Raw genomic sequence first — 14,313 nt, forward strand, 5'->3', positions numbered from 1 at the left:
CTTTTACTTCAAGCTTGACCCACATGGACAAACAGGTGGCATCACCAGTGGGCAGCTGGAAGGAGAAGTAGAAAGTGGACAACTGGCACATGGCTGGAAGGAGCAAGCAGAACACTGGACTGGAGCAAAGGTGACATGAGGGAATGCATTAGTGTGAGGTGTCAGTGCCCACATGGACTGGACCAAGTCATAAGCGGGGCATTTGAATTCGGAGGTGCAGAGAAAGTCCGGTGTGTGGATTGACTGTATTGGACTGGTGAGCCTGAGAGGCCAAGGACATTGCTCAATGCAGTTGACCTGGGCCAGTTACTTGAGGATTGGTTATGAACTCTGGGTGTGATAAATTTCCCAAGCTGTTGCTAGTTGACTTTTCTGCCTCTTTTCTTAAAAGTCCTTTTCTACACTCAGACTCTGTGCTTGCGCGTGGGGAAGCATTGCCTGTGCGAGGTGCTCAGGGGGTGTGAGAATTTCCCAGCCTACTGGGTTGGGCTCAAGCTGGTTCTGCGTGAGATGGATGAAAAGGAAGCCCTAGCTGTTGAACCCAGCCCTGGTTGCTCCCAATGCCTTCCGTCAGAAGGGTTCCACTCTATATGAGGTCTTGGACCGGGGGCTGCAGCCAGGGGAGCGTAAGAGGGAGAGCAGGAGATGGTGCTGCTGAAGAGGTGCCTGTGAGTGTACTATGGTCTGGTGGGAGTGAAGTGAGTTTTCTGGACTGTGTGAAGTTTGATTCTGATTGGGGGTCATGTCAGTGATGGTGTCAGGTGGGATTGTGTGTCTGGGCGGGTTTGATCCCTTGTTCCCTTGATTGCCTTTGATCAGCCTGAGGCTCAGCCTGCCCCCGTGTGGCTGAGGAGGGGGAAGGCCTGAGCTGGGTGAGCAGCTTTAAAAGCCAGCGGCAGAGCAATAGGGGAGGGAAGGAAACAGGGAAGTGTAAAAGGGAGTTTGATGGAATCAAGTTAATCCTTTGGCTCTTTCTCAGCCCCTTGATGTTATGAAACTCCGCACAGCAGTTCCATCCCCTGTGTGAGCAGAGAGGGACTGAGTCTGTTTTCCTTTCTCCCCCTCAGGGGGCTGCAGGCACAACAGACAGGCGTGTGGCTCCATCCCCTTTCCATAGCCTTGTTCTGCACACAGCCTGAGCCCATATAACGAACCCAGGGCTCAACTGCAAGGTGGGGCTGGTGACACAAGGGGATACAACCCCTTTGGTGCATTACAAGCCTGGCATTTGTGCAGTTCTCAGAGCAGAGAGCAGGAGCTTGGTACAGATGGGGGGTCTTAGCCACTTGACTGTGTGGCTGCACTGCCAGAGTAGGAGGTTCGCCGTCACTTTCCCAAGAAGTTCATGTCTGAATTATGCCTCAGTCTTGCCACTGCTCTCACAGGCTGCGTCTACACGTGCACGCTACTTCGAAGTAGCGGCAGTAACTTCGAAATAGCGCCCGTCACGTCTACACATGTTGGGCGCTATTTCGAAGTTGAAATCGACGTTAGGCGGCGAGACGTCGAAGTCGCTAACCCCATGAGCGGATGGGAATAGCGCCCTACTTCGACGTTCAACATCGAAGTAGGGACGTGTAGACGATCCGCGTCCCGCAACATCGAAATAGCTGGGTCCTCCATGGCGGCCATCAGCTGGGGGGTTGAGAGATACTCTCTCTCCAGCCCTTGCGGGGCTCTGTGGTCACCGTGGGCAGCAGCCCTTAGCCCAGGGCTTCTGGCTGCTGCTGCTGCAGCTGGGGGTCCGTGCTGCATATACAGGGTCTGCAACTAGTTGTTGGCTCTGTGTATCTTGCACTGTTTAATGAAAGTGTGTCTGGGAGGGGCCCTTTAAGGGAGCGACTTGCTGTTGAGTCCGCCCCGTGACCCTGTCTGCAGCTGTGCCTGGCTCCCTTATTTCGATGTGTGCTACTTTGCCGTGTAGACGTTCCCTCACTGTGCCTATTTCGATGTTGGGCTGAGCAACGTCGAAGTTGAACATCGACGTTGCCAGCCCTGGAGGACGTGTAGACGTTATTCATCGAAATAGCCTATTTCGATGTCGCAACATCGAAATGAGCTATTTCGAAGTTGGGTGCACGTGTAGACGTAGCCACAGAAACCTGGAGCAGGGGCTGGGGCAATGTCAGGAGAGACATTGAAAAGAAGCCACTTGGGGATGTCAAAGAAATCAAATTGATGTCATTAGTGGGATTTGAACCTACACCTCTTTTTAGAAAGCACAGTACTCATAGAAGGTGAAAACAATATATCGAATCAGGTGCTTTCACCCACTCAGCCATCCTCACAGAGCTGAAAGCAACACTCATGCTACCCTAGTTTTCTTTAATATTTTATGAGTCAGGTTGACAACTTTCTGTACCCAACTGCAGCACGTCCCTGTCAACACCCAGCAGCCCTTCTCCAGCACAGCTGGTTTTTATACACAATCACCCTGACCTAATACTGGGACGTGCTTTGGCATTAGCTGAGAAGAAACCGCCAGTTTGCCGCACTGAGGGGTGGAATTTTTCTGTGCTCATATTTGCAAAGTAGGTGGCAACCAAGCACCCAAGAGACGGGAGCTCTTATTGGCTCTTATTCTGCCCCATCTTTAGATGATAAAGTTTCATGAAAGGAAAGAAACCACATTGAGGAGGAAGGCAGCGCTCTTAAGGATTATTCCAGAAATGAGTTGGCCCCACAGAAGAAAAAACAAGAGAAAAGAGCACTGTTCCTCAACAAGTGACTACTTACAGGTTAGCCCATAGTGGTAACCACAACACTGCAGCGCACACTGACAGTTTGGTGCTTTTCTGAAGTGTTCTCAGGAGCCAGTGCATCAGCCAGATTCTCTTTGAAGAATGGGCAAGCAAAGGGCACCAAGAACTTTTCAAAACTTTGCCAATAACAACGGTGCAATCGCATCTCCAATTTCCTTTTTCACAAGGAGACGAAACACAGCCAGACCTTCCAACCATCAATTTTCATATCCACTCATTGTTTCCTGCCACTGCCCAGGGACTCCTTCAACAAAACAGGAAACCAGAATGCAAGACCATCAATGGCTTCTCTTCTAGCCACTGCTTGCACCCACAGCACTTCGGAGAGGCAGACACGGTGTTCCCAGGCTCCATCCCCAGTGCACAGGAGGCCCAGCAGCACAGTCACAGCCCTGCCATCTGAGGAGAGGGAGCAGATGGAAACAAGGCATAAATGCAGAGCACATTAAGCTAGGGGAGAAAATGTCAGTTAAGCACAAGCAGCTGGTCCTCTTGTGTAATGGACAGCACTCAGGACTCTGACTCTTGCAGTCTGAGGTAAACTCCTCAGTAGGACTGCCTCAGTTTCCCCTTCCACACAGCAGTGCAGGCTTGTTATGCCTTTACTGCTCTACCCAGCTCTACGCCTGTGCACGGGTAATGGCTTATGAGCTGCAGGTCCTGTGACTTCTCTGCTCCTGTTCCCAGAATGTGCAAAAGTTCCCCCCAAAATCATCCATGGTACACACTGTGAAGAGGTTTACCATCATGCCTGCCCCACAGACAGCCACAGGCCCTCAAGCAGGACCAATGTTTATTTAACACAACTATCATCTTCCCTTTCTCAATAAGGCTTTTCCCAGAACACGTTTGAACCCTGACTCTCTTGCCCTTCTGGAAGTGAGTAACATGAGCTATGAGCTCCACATTTCCTTACCCTCACCTGGATAGGTGTGTCTTATTTATACCCGCTGTGCACAGCTGGAGCGAATGCACAAGGGCATGAAGCTACAGAGCACCCAAGGGGGAGAGTCAGCTGGCGAGAGGTTTTCTTCTCTCCTTGGGCAGGTGGAAACAGAAGTGAAGAGAAGAAAATCCTCTTCTACTTTCCAAAGATGATGGCAATAGCAATTGGTAATGTAGTCGCTTCTGCTAGAGCTGAGGACAAGAACAGTCATTTGCTACCAAAGGCCAACATGTCAGTGAAAGGTGTGAGAAGATTGCTGTGTGGGATGAGACAATCAATGCAAGAAGAAAACTGCCCACTATGAGCTTTGAACCCATGACACTGCATGGAAACAGCTCATTCTCAACCAATAGAGCTAGCCAGGCCCCAAGAAAAAGCTTTCCAACCTTCTGTCACACAGTTGAAGGAGTTAAGTTTGTAAAAGTCAAATGCATGTGGCAAAGTGTTCACAAGTGCCTGACCAAAGTGTCTCCCTTGCCCTCAATTGGGTGCTTAGGTGTCTGTCGGGAGACACAGCTTCAAACTCCTCTCCTGACACACCCACTTTTTGGCCACAAGAAACAGCCTCAGTTCAACCTCTCCAGTCACATGAGAAAAGTCCGTGCTCAGGATTTCTCTCAGAGGCCCTTTCCCGCCCTCTCCCTCTTCAGCTCCTGTGATGTGAGATCAACCCTCCTCCCTTGGCCTCTGGGAGAGAACTGCAGCCAGCTGGGTGTGTGCTCCTGGAAAAGACTCCATGGGAAGAGCAGCAGCTGAGGTGGAGAGGGCAGAGCTGGGTTAAGTGAAAGCAAAGGAATGATGTTCCTTTGGGGGTTTGTCTATTATCAGAGCTGTTCAGTCCATAGGACAAAGGGGGGTGGCTGCACTAGAACCATAGAACAGGGATGGAAGAGACCTAAAAAAGCCATTAAGCCCAGCCCCCTGCCCAAGGCAGGACCAGACCCATCAGATCAGCCCCGCCAGGTTTTGTCAAAACGAGACTTAAACACCTCCAGAGGTGGAGACTCCACTACTTCCCTGGGGAGACCGTTCCAATGCTTCACCACCCTCCGAGTGAAAAAGTTTTTCCTCATGTTTAACCTGCACCTTCCCAAATGCAACTTGAGTCCATTGTTCCGTGTTCTGCCATCCGTGACCACTGTGAACAACCTCTCTCCAGCCCCTTTGCAGCCTCCCTTCAGTAAGCTGAAGGCTGTTACCAAGTCCTGCTTCAGTCTTCTCTTCTGCAGACTAAACCATCCCAGTTCCCTCAACCTTTCTTCATAGGTCACATGCTCCAGCCCCCTAATTATTTTGGTCACCCGCCTCTGGACCCTCTCCAGTGTATCCACATCCTTCCTATAACTGGGGGCCCAGAACTGGACACAGTACTCCAGATGTGGCCTCACCAAAGCCAAATAAAAAGGAATAATCACTTCTCTGGATCTACTGGCAACCCTCTTCTTGATGCGACCTAATATTCCGTAAGCTTTCTTGGCTACAGTGGCACACTGTTGACTCATGTCCAGTTTCTCATCCACTTCAACTCCCAGGTCTTTTCCTGCAGAACTACTACTGAACCAGTCAGACCCCAGCCTTTAACAACGCTTGGGATTCTTCCGGCCCAGGTGCAGGACTCTGCACTTGTCCTTATTGAACCTCATCAGATTTTTTGCAGCCCAGTCTTCCAATTTGTTTAAGTCACTCTGGACCGTAGCCCTACCCTCTAGCATACCTACCTCTGCCCCTAGCTCATTGTCATCCACAAACTTGCTGAGGGTGGAATCCAACCCCTCATTCAGGTCATTGATAAATATGTTGAACAGACCAGGCTCCAGAACTGAACCGAAGTGGAACTCCACTAGAAACCGACCGCCATCCCGACATTGAGCCGTTGATCACTTCCCACTGGGCCCAACCTTCTAGCCAGCTTTCTATCCATCTTACCGTCCGTTTATCCAATCCACATTCCTTTAACTTGCCATCCACACCACCTGTGAATGCTGAAGTCGCCTCCCATCAGGTCTCTTGATTGCTCCCTGCCAGCCACTCAGCCTGTGTCCTTTTTTTTGGGCCTCTGCTCATAGCAGCCAGAGAGGAAGGACAGGCTCCCAGGCCAAGGCTGTTGGTGGATGGTTTTTGTTTCACTTAGAACAAAAGTGTTCCCTTGGCTCATTGAAAGGTACCGCAGGCTGTCTGATTGCTGGCACTCATAGGGGCAGGGAATGCCAGGCTCCAGGCCAGCCATACAAGCAGGAACACATGCCAGGACACAAATGACATCCTGTGTTTGTTGCTGATTTCAGCTTGGAAACTTTTGGGATAACCAGTGCTCCACAGAATCTCCGCTGGCTTCCTCTGAGCTTCCCCTGCAATGCCATCCACCTGTGCGGCATGTGCCGAGACACATGGATAGGCCAACCTGGAGGAAGTGGTGGTGAGAGGCCCTAAGAGCTGCCTTTCACTAGCTCAGCGGGTGGAGCAGTGGACTTTCAGAAACTCTCAGCAAGTTCTGTGTAGTTGACTGGATGAGAGTGGGCACAATGGGGTCTTTTTACCCTCCCCTTGCTGAGGAAGAGCAAGAGAAGAAATGAAAAGCCTTCAAGCACCAAGGTGTCTGGAAAGGTCTGACAATGTCCTTTTCAGCAGCATTTGCCAGCAGCAAGGACCGAAGTAGTCACTAATTGCTCTGAGGCCTATGTTAGGAAAACCTCTGCTGAAGCCTGGGGTTGAACCAAGGACCTTTAGATGTTCAGTCTAATGCTCTCCCAAATGAGCTACTTCAGCAGCTGCTCAAAAGCTACCACCTCACTATTGGAAATGTTTTTCTCAGCTATTGTTGCCTTTGCGAGTGTCCTTGAGAGGCAGGAGGAATATTGGCAGCTTCCTTCAGCTTGAGTTCCTCTTTTGCCCCATTTCTGCCTTACTTCCTGGTTCACCCAGTGGCCGCAGGGGACTGCAGGATACTGATGGTAAGGAAGAAGATGGGATCTGACCCTTTCACCACAAGAGTATCTTACCCCATCCTGGCCACTTAGCCTCAGGATAACTGTGTGACCGGATGGTGCCCAAGCTTTTGAAGAGGGACAAGAAGTAAACAGGGCCACTCGTGTGTAAAGGCCAAGAGTTACAAAGCAAAGCAACCCCAGGAAGAGTCTTTGAAGAAGTGACCCATCGGGATGAAGCATCCAGAGGTCCTCAAGTGCTCTCGGCCATCCTCCCTGTTGAAGGAAAAGGTCCAGGATCATTGAACCATGGAGATAAATGTGTGGTTGTGCAGATCATGTTGGAGAGAGAGCTATGGTTTCTTCAACCATGGGATTCTCTTCTGGGCATACACGTTGCAAGGAGGAGATGGGATGACTTAACAAAGAGAAGATTCAGGGGCAGAAAGAGTCCCAGTATGGGCTCAGGAACAAGGTGAGTGGGTTAAGAGAGTTGTTCCCAGGCAGAGGAGTTAGCTCAAGTGGCAGAGCACTCAAACCGTTCTCCTGGTAGAAGTGAATGACACGAATTCAGAGCTCCTCCTTGCCTGGCTATGTGTAGATCATTTATAGGTCCAGGGCACAAACGGAGCTGATGTGGAAAGACGTGACACGACAGAGTGCTGAGGAGGACAGTGAGCTGGCAAAGGGTTTTTTTCTGCCCTCTTGGGGCATATGGGGATGGAACTGAAGAGAAGAAAATCCTCTTTTGCTCTCTGAGGGTGACAGAAACATCAATTGCTCCTCTCCAGACCTGAGGACAAGAAGAGACTTTTCCTGCCTAAGGCCAGGAGCTCAAAGGAGACAGAGAGGGAGAGAGAGAGAGCAGAGCCCTGGCTGGGCATCTCCTGGGATCATGATTCTAGCTAGTTCAAATAGTTCTTTTGAAAAAGGGGCTTCAAAACACGTTCCACTGTTTGTAGATGCTGAATGTCCAAAGAGCAGAGCAGTATTTCCAAACCCATGTTGAGTGTAGCTGTGCGATATCAGAATCAACAGCTCTGGAATCCCTCTTCTGGAATCGCTTATTGAGGCAGAACACTGCTGTGCACACACAGCCTTTGTGTCCCTCAGCCGTAGCCATGGGCAGCCACAGGGATGCTGTGGCCTGTGGAATAAGATCGGTGAGTCAGAAATTATGTTCAGACACAGGGGAATTAGCTCAATTGGCAGAGGGCTCATTTAGCATGCGAGAGGCTTTGGGATAAATGCCCACGTTCTCCAACAGAGGTGGTGTCTTTTTTCCTTCTTTTCCAAGGCAGCGTCAGGCCAGGAGCGAAGCTTCTCCAGTGCCCTCTTCCATTTCCCTCCATTTTGCTCCCTGCAAAGAAACAGCCCATTTGGGTTCGAAAGCTGCTGGACCCCGGCCTCCTTGGCCTTAACGATTTCTCTTTAAAACAAAGGTTAACCTGGGTCATGTGCTATGATGACCTAATCTTTCAGATGTGACCAGTTCCCCATTTCTAGGGAGCTTCCAGCGCTGACCACAGTTTCCCCAGTACAGGAGTCCCAGGACACCTGTCCTCTGGGACTTCACTGGCCAAGAGCCTTCCCCAAGAAATGTGGACCATAAAAGCCCTGTGGTTGCCATGACAATCTGGGCACTGCAGTAGGTCTTCCGGAGGTGGGGGACAGTTTTTTACACCCCTGAGAGACACCACCCAATTGTCTAGCGCGGATCTGTGCAAAGAGTCACCCCCCTTGGGAGTTAAACCTCCCCAGCTCCTCTGCCGGATGGGATCTAAACTCCAGCAGAGCGAAGCAGGCCCAGGTGTGGCTGGCAGGAGTCAGGTGTGGGCAGACAGCAGAGCTCAGGCTGAGGCAGGCCTCATGGCTTAGCTGGCTAAAACACCTCCCTTCTCAACAGGAACCCCTGGTTTCCTGTCCCAGGGGTGCCCAACTACTGCCCTTTCAGGAAACCTGCCAGGACATTGCACCACACGGATGTGAGATATAACCCCCAATGCCCATTCTGCTGGTTTCCAAGATGCTGACAGGGACTCGTAAGAGAGCTGCTGACACTTCAGTGCTCCTCTGCTGAGGTCCAGGGATCATAGATTCAAGTCTATTGGTCAGTAATTATTGTTTGTGTTCCTTCATGCTGGTCCCTGCGTGTCAGCAGCCACCCCACATGCTACTGGTGCCTGGGGGGCGGGGAGGCTCTTTGTGGCTGTGTCCTGGCCAGGGCTTTCCCCACCTTTGGTTCTCTGTGTTTTTAAGCCTCCCGATGGAGTTGTGAGCATTAGTTGCCTCCTGCTCCAGCTTCCCAGAGGAGGGGAGTTGTGGTGGGCTGCAGCCTGCAACTCCTGCTCCCTCCTGCTTTCCCCTGACTTGTCAGCCTGGCCCTGGGCCTCTTTCCTTTAGCATCAGAGGGACGAGGGACAAAGCTGAGTTGAAGTGCAAGGGCCAAACTTGTGGGCGTGAGGTGAAGCTGTGAGAAAAGCAATGCCTGAGAGTGTGTGAAAAAAGGGGAAGACTTTGTCTTATTGTTAACCCCAATACGACCAGCTGGCAGGATTCTGACCAGGGATGCCATGGGAGGGACCTGTGAAAAACATATCATTTGTCACAGAAGCCACTCTTGTTTCTGTGTTGGAAATCACCTCATCCTTAGGAGTTCTAAATCTGCCCTTCCCCAAGCAACGTGGACCACAAAAGCTCTCTGATTGCCAGGATGATATGTGCACTGGGGGAGGTCTACATTGTATTGCGGGGGGGTGACAGTTTTTACATGGAGTCATGGAGTGACACCACTGAATTTTCTAGCCCAGACCTGTCCAAAGAGTCACCCCCCTTGGGAGTTAAACTCCACAGGCTCCTCTGCCTGACAGGATCTCCACTCAAGCAGAGCTGAGCAGGCCCAGATGGGGGGGCAAGGAGTGAGGTGGAGGCAGACAGGAGAACTCATCTGGGAACAGGCACCATGGCTTAGCTGGCCAAAGCACCTGCTTTGTAAGCAGGGGATCCTGGGTTTGAGTGCCAGTGGTGCCTGGTTACCATCCATCTTTGGGGTTGGCTACTGTTGTCAAAGTTGTCACCAGTGTGGTGCTCTGCTCTCTCCAATGCTGATATCACTTGGCTGCGTGCGTGTGTTCCCTCTGTGTGCTGCCCTGGCTCTGCAGATAGCTGACACAGCAGACTTGAAGAGAACCCCCGCTGACCACAGAGTCTAGTAAGGCGCATTGGCCAGGTACATTGCTGTATTGGATACAGTAGAAGTTCCCTGTAGATTTCTAAGTCAGGGCATACTACAAATATGCACCCGTGGTCAATGGACTCAGCTCAGTCAGTGGCGGGACTTTCCACTGCCCCCTCGGCCGGACCCAGACCGCATCCCAAGATTACATTCTTATACACAGCTACAAACAACTTACTCATCACTCCTGACATATTGAGGTGCACCCTTCTACGCAATCAGGTGCCGCCTCTCACCTTGTACATGGTGGTTTGAACAAAACTCTATCCATCATATTACCCTTCTGCCCCTGTCTCTGGGATGGGTCGGCCTGTTCTTTCTTATCTGTGGAATGGTCCAGGGTCGGGTGTTCTGGTACCATGTTCCTTTTTTCAACATGCTAAGTAGATAGGTTTCTGCAACATCAACCTTCTTCTTGCCAACTTCTGTGAGCAATGCGTTCCTTTTGCTTACAGCTGCACTTTGCTTTCTGTTAGCAAAGTTTTGACCATTACTTTGGTTCAGGCCTCATACTAGGCCTGTACTTACTAGAGCTACTGTTAGTAAACAGGACTGGTGCATGTTAGATATGACCCCCAAATGTACATTCTGATGATTTCCATGATGCTGGCAGGGACTCATAGCAGAGCTGCTGACAGCTCAGTGCTCCTGGCTCCTCTATTGGTGGGGGCAGGGTCCTGGGGGGTGGGGACGCTCTCTCTGGGGGCCTGCAGGCCAGGGCTTTCCCCACCTTTGATACTCTGTGTTTTTCAAGCCCCCCCATGGAGCTGTCAGCATTAGCAGCCCCCTGCTGCAGGTTCCCAGAGGAGGGGAGTTGTGGTGGGCTGCAGCCTGGGATGACTCCTCCCTTCTGCTTTCCTCTGACTTCTGAATCCTGGACTGAATGCTGGACTAATCTCGACCTTCACAGCCTCCTCTGGTGAGGAGTTCCATTGGCTGGCTGTGAGCTGTGTGGAAAATGCTTCCTCTTTGGTTCTGGTAGATCTGGTGCCCATTAATTTCATTCAGTGATGCTCGTTCTCATGTTGTAAGGAGTAAATGGTGTTTTCATATTTATGGTCTTGTCAGGGGTGGTGTATTCAGAACCCCCTTTATGTTTAACAGGGCTGTGTAAACTTGCGGCCACAGTCAGTAGTCCAAGTGCTGTCTGCAGGGCAGCGTGGCCTTGCGGACAGAATCAAGGCAGCAAGGTCCTTAATGGATGGGTGCTTTGTAAGGGGGCGGGGTCACAACCACAGACCCCACAGAGGAAGCTGGTTTCTGGCTAAATCACGTGGCTAAGCAAGTCCAGCAGTCTCTGCAGCTGTGCCAGGATTGTGTTCCCAGCACCCCCACATGACGTGAAGTTTGCGTCAGTTGGGAACCGGCTGTTTTCCTGGCAGGAGGCCCCTTCTGCAGCCTGGGAAGCAGCAGGAGCAACTGAGCTCCTGGAGCTCCTTTTGAAAGGTAAGTCCTGGGGTTGGGGGGCAGCTGAGGTGGATTAAGCCTGGCTGTTGCTTGGGGCCGTGGCAGGGGAGTAGCAGGATGAAGGCTGGGGTGGGTTAAAGCTGCAGGTGGTGAAGTTGAGCCAGGGCCATGCAGCCCTGCAGAGGATTGAGCTGGAGCTGAACATAGTGGGGGTGAGTCAGAGCTGTACGGTGGGTGGTGATCCAGAGCCATGCAAGGGCTTGAACTTAGACTGCACAAGGCCAGGTGTGGTGAGCCAGGGCCAAGGGGGCAGGATTTTGAGTTTGCTTAAGGTGCATTAACCAGTGAAACCTAAACCTCCCACACACCTGAACCACTGAAACATAACCTCCCCTCTGCCCCGTGCACCCTGAATTACCAAAACTCAACCCCCCCACCAGCCCTGCGGCCCCAAACCTAAACCTCCCACACACCTGAACCACCAAAACGTAACCACCCCTCTGCCCCGTGCACCCTGAACTGCCAAAACGTAACGCCCCCACCAACCCTGCAGCCCCAAACCTAAATATCCCATACACCTGAACCACCGAAACATAACCCCCCCACCCTGTGCACCCCAAACTGCCAAAACTTAACCCCCCCTCCAGCCCTGCAGCCCCAAGCCTAAACCTCCCCTACACCTGAACTACTGAAACGTAACCCCCGCCGCTGCCCTGTGCACCCCAAACTACCATAACTCAACTCCCCGCATGTGACCACTATTATTCTAATGAGGTGCTGCATATGCATGGCAGAGCTTCATTAGCATCTGTTGAAATGGCTCATTAGTATCCCCCTTTTGAAAGTGTAGCCACGGCCTAAGTGATCAGCTCTTCTGAGAAAGTTTTGATATCGATTTCATTGTGCTGAGAATTACTTTTTTTTAAAGCAAGTGTGAGGAGAGAGAATAAATCTGGTGTTGAAACATTTCTATGTTCTGAAGTTGTTGAAAGAATTCTAGTGTTCTGTTCTGCACACCACCTGCACACCGCCCGCACCACCCACTGACCACCCCCACCACCCGCTCACTGCCCCCACACATAACACGGGTGTGTGTGAAAATAAAACTGATTCCTTGTTAAACAACCAAAAAGCTCACCTCTGAGTGTGGAACATAACAAACACCATCATAACTCAGTATGGACATGGGGGAAATGAGACACACTAACTATTTACATGGGGGGACGGGGCACATGGGACTGCCCAAGGGTGTGGGTGCTGATGGGCTCTGGTGGCCGTGGCCTAATCCGTGGGCTGTCGTCTGCCAGGCCCAGGCATGCCAGGGTCATGCCCTGGGGGGGGTGTGCCCTGTGGGGTACGTGACTGACAGTCCAGCGCCGTGGTCAGGGAACGCCTGTTGGGCAGATGCCTGGCTGGAGCCGTAGGAGGGGATGTCCAGCACAAGCTCAGCCTCATTGTTGGACCACTTGGACGGTGGGTGACTGGTTCCTGCTCTGGCCCTGGGGTGCGGGGCTGGGCTCCGGTCCAGACTCAGGCTCCACGTCCTGCTGGGTCTCCTCAGCCGTGGCGCCAAGGAAGGCCGGGGAGAGGAGGTGTCGCTGGGGCCCAGGATGGCGATGAGCTCGCAGTAATCGGGGCAAGTGGTGGGAACAGCCCCACATCAGCTGGCCGAGTCCTGCGCCCAGGCGTAACCCTGCTGCAACTCCTTGACCTTACTCCTGATACGGTGAGGGGTGCGGGCAGGGTGACCGCTGGTGGTCAGGCTCTTGGCCAGCTGGGGAACACTTCTGCGTTCTGCTGCTTCCTCCCCATTACGTGGAGCACCTTCTCCTCACTCAGAGCCCCAGAGGTCATGGAGCTCAGAGTCAGTCCAGGAAGTGCTCCTAACAGCCGACTGCTGCCATTGCGGACCCCACTATTTCGAAGTAGAGGGACGTGGAATGTCTACACACGTCCTACTTCGATGTCAGATGTCGACGTAGGGCTCTGTTCCCATCTTCTGATAGGAGCTGCAGTTTTGACATCACACTGGCTAACATCGGTTGCAGCTTTGAAGTAGCGTGTCTCACGTGGAGATGTGGCACATGCTATTTCGAAGTTGTGCTTGCTACTTCCATCTCGCTTTCTCGTGTAGACGCACCTTCTGTGTTCTTTCCCAATAACTACAAATTGCCCCATGTGCCCTTTCCATGTGAGAGCCATCTAAGTGACTGACACTCACCTTTCCACTGCCCTGGCGAGACGGGCGGCAGGAGTGAAGAATCAGAACATTCCAAGCAGAAATCTCCACCCCTCCATTGAACACAAACCATCACTGCCCCTGTCCAATAACACTTTTCCCATCACACTTTCGAACCCGCAATCTCTTGTCCTTATGTAAGTGAATAACAAGAGCTCCTCATTTCCTCACCATCCCCTGGATAGTTGGAGCTGATTTGTACACCCAGTGCCCACCTGGAGCCAATGCAGAAAGATGCGAAGCTACCGAGCACTGAAGAGGGACACAGCTGGGGAGAGGATTTCTTCTCTTCTCCTTGTGCAGGTGGGAATAGAGACGAAGAGAAGAAAATCCTCTTCCACTCTCTGAAGATGATGGAAATACCAGTTTGTACAAGAGATGAGAACAAGAACACACATTTCCTGTCTTAGGCCAGGACATCAGGAAGAGCTGTTTGAGAATTGCTCAATCAGCTGAAAACATGAGTGCAAGAAGGGAAGCGCCCAGCATGGGGCTTGAACCCATGACCCGGAGATTAAGAGTCTCATGCTCTACCAACTGAGCTAGCCAGGCCACAAAGGTAAAAGTGTCTCATGACCTACCACAGAGGAGAAGGAGTCAAATCTGCATGTCAGGTGGGTCAAAGTCAAATGTGTGTGGCAAAGTGCTCACAAGGGCCAGACTCCAGTCTTTGTTCTTTGGGCTGCCGGAGGTGCGATGCAAAGAAAACAGACGGTTGGAGTGAATCTTGGCCAAGCCTCTCACTGCTGCTGCGAGCTCTCCCGCACACCTCACACACCTACGGCCATTTCTGCACAACA

The 14,313-nt window shown here is 51.8% G+C and overlaps 3 non-coding genes across 3 annotated transcripts; 1 reads left to right on the forward strand and 2 right to left on the reverse strand.

Moving 5' to 3' along the window:
- Positions 1 to 6,401: 6,401 nt before the first annotated feature.
- On the reverse strand, positions 6,402 to 6,474 carry TRNAF-GAA (transfer RNA phenylalanine (anticodon GAA)). The gene has a single exon. It is a non-coding gene; the product is annotated as a tRNA-Phe (tRNA).
- A 3,114-nt stretch (positions 6,475 to 9,588) lies between these two features.
- Positions 9,589 to 9,662, forward strand: TRNAT-UGU (transfer RNA threonine (anticodon UGU)). Its single transcript has one exon. It is a non-coding gene; the product is annotated as a tRNA-Thr (tRNA).
- Positions 9,663 to 13,992: 4,330 nt separating this feature from the next.
- TRNAK-CUU (transfer RNA lysine (anticodon CUU)) lies at positions 13,993 to 14,065 on the reverse strand. The gene has a single exon. It is a non-coding gene; the product is annotated as a tRNA-Lys (tRNA).
- Positions 14,066 to 14,313: the final 248 nt, after the last annotated feature.

Source organism: Carettochelys insculpta, chromosome 7, assembly GCF_033958435.1.
Source record: "Carettochelys insculpta isolate YL-2023 chromosome 7, ASM3395843v1, whole genome shotgun sequence".
NCBI lineage: Eukaryota > Metazoa > Chordata > Testudines > Carettochelyidae > Carettochelys > Carettochelys insculpta.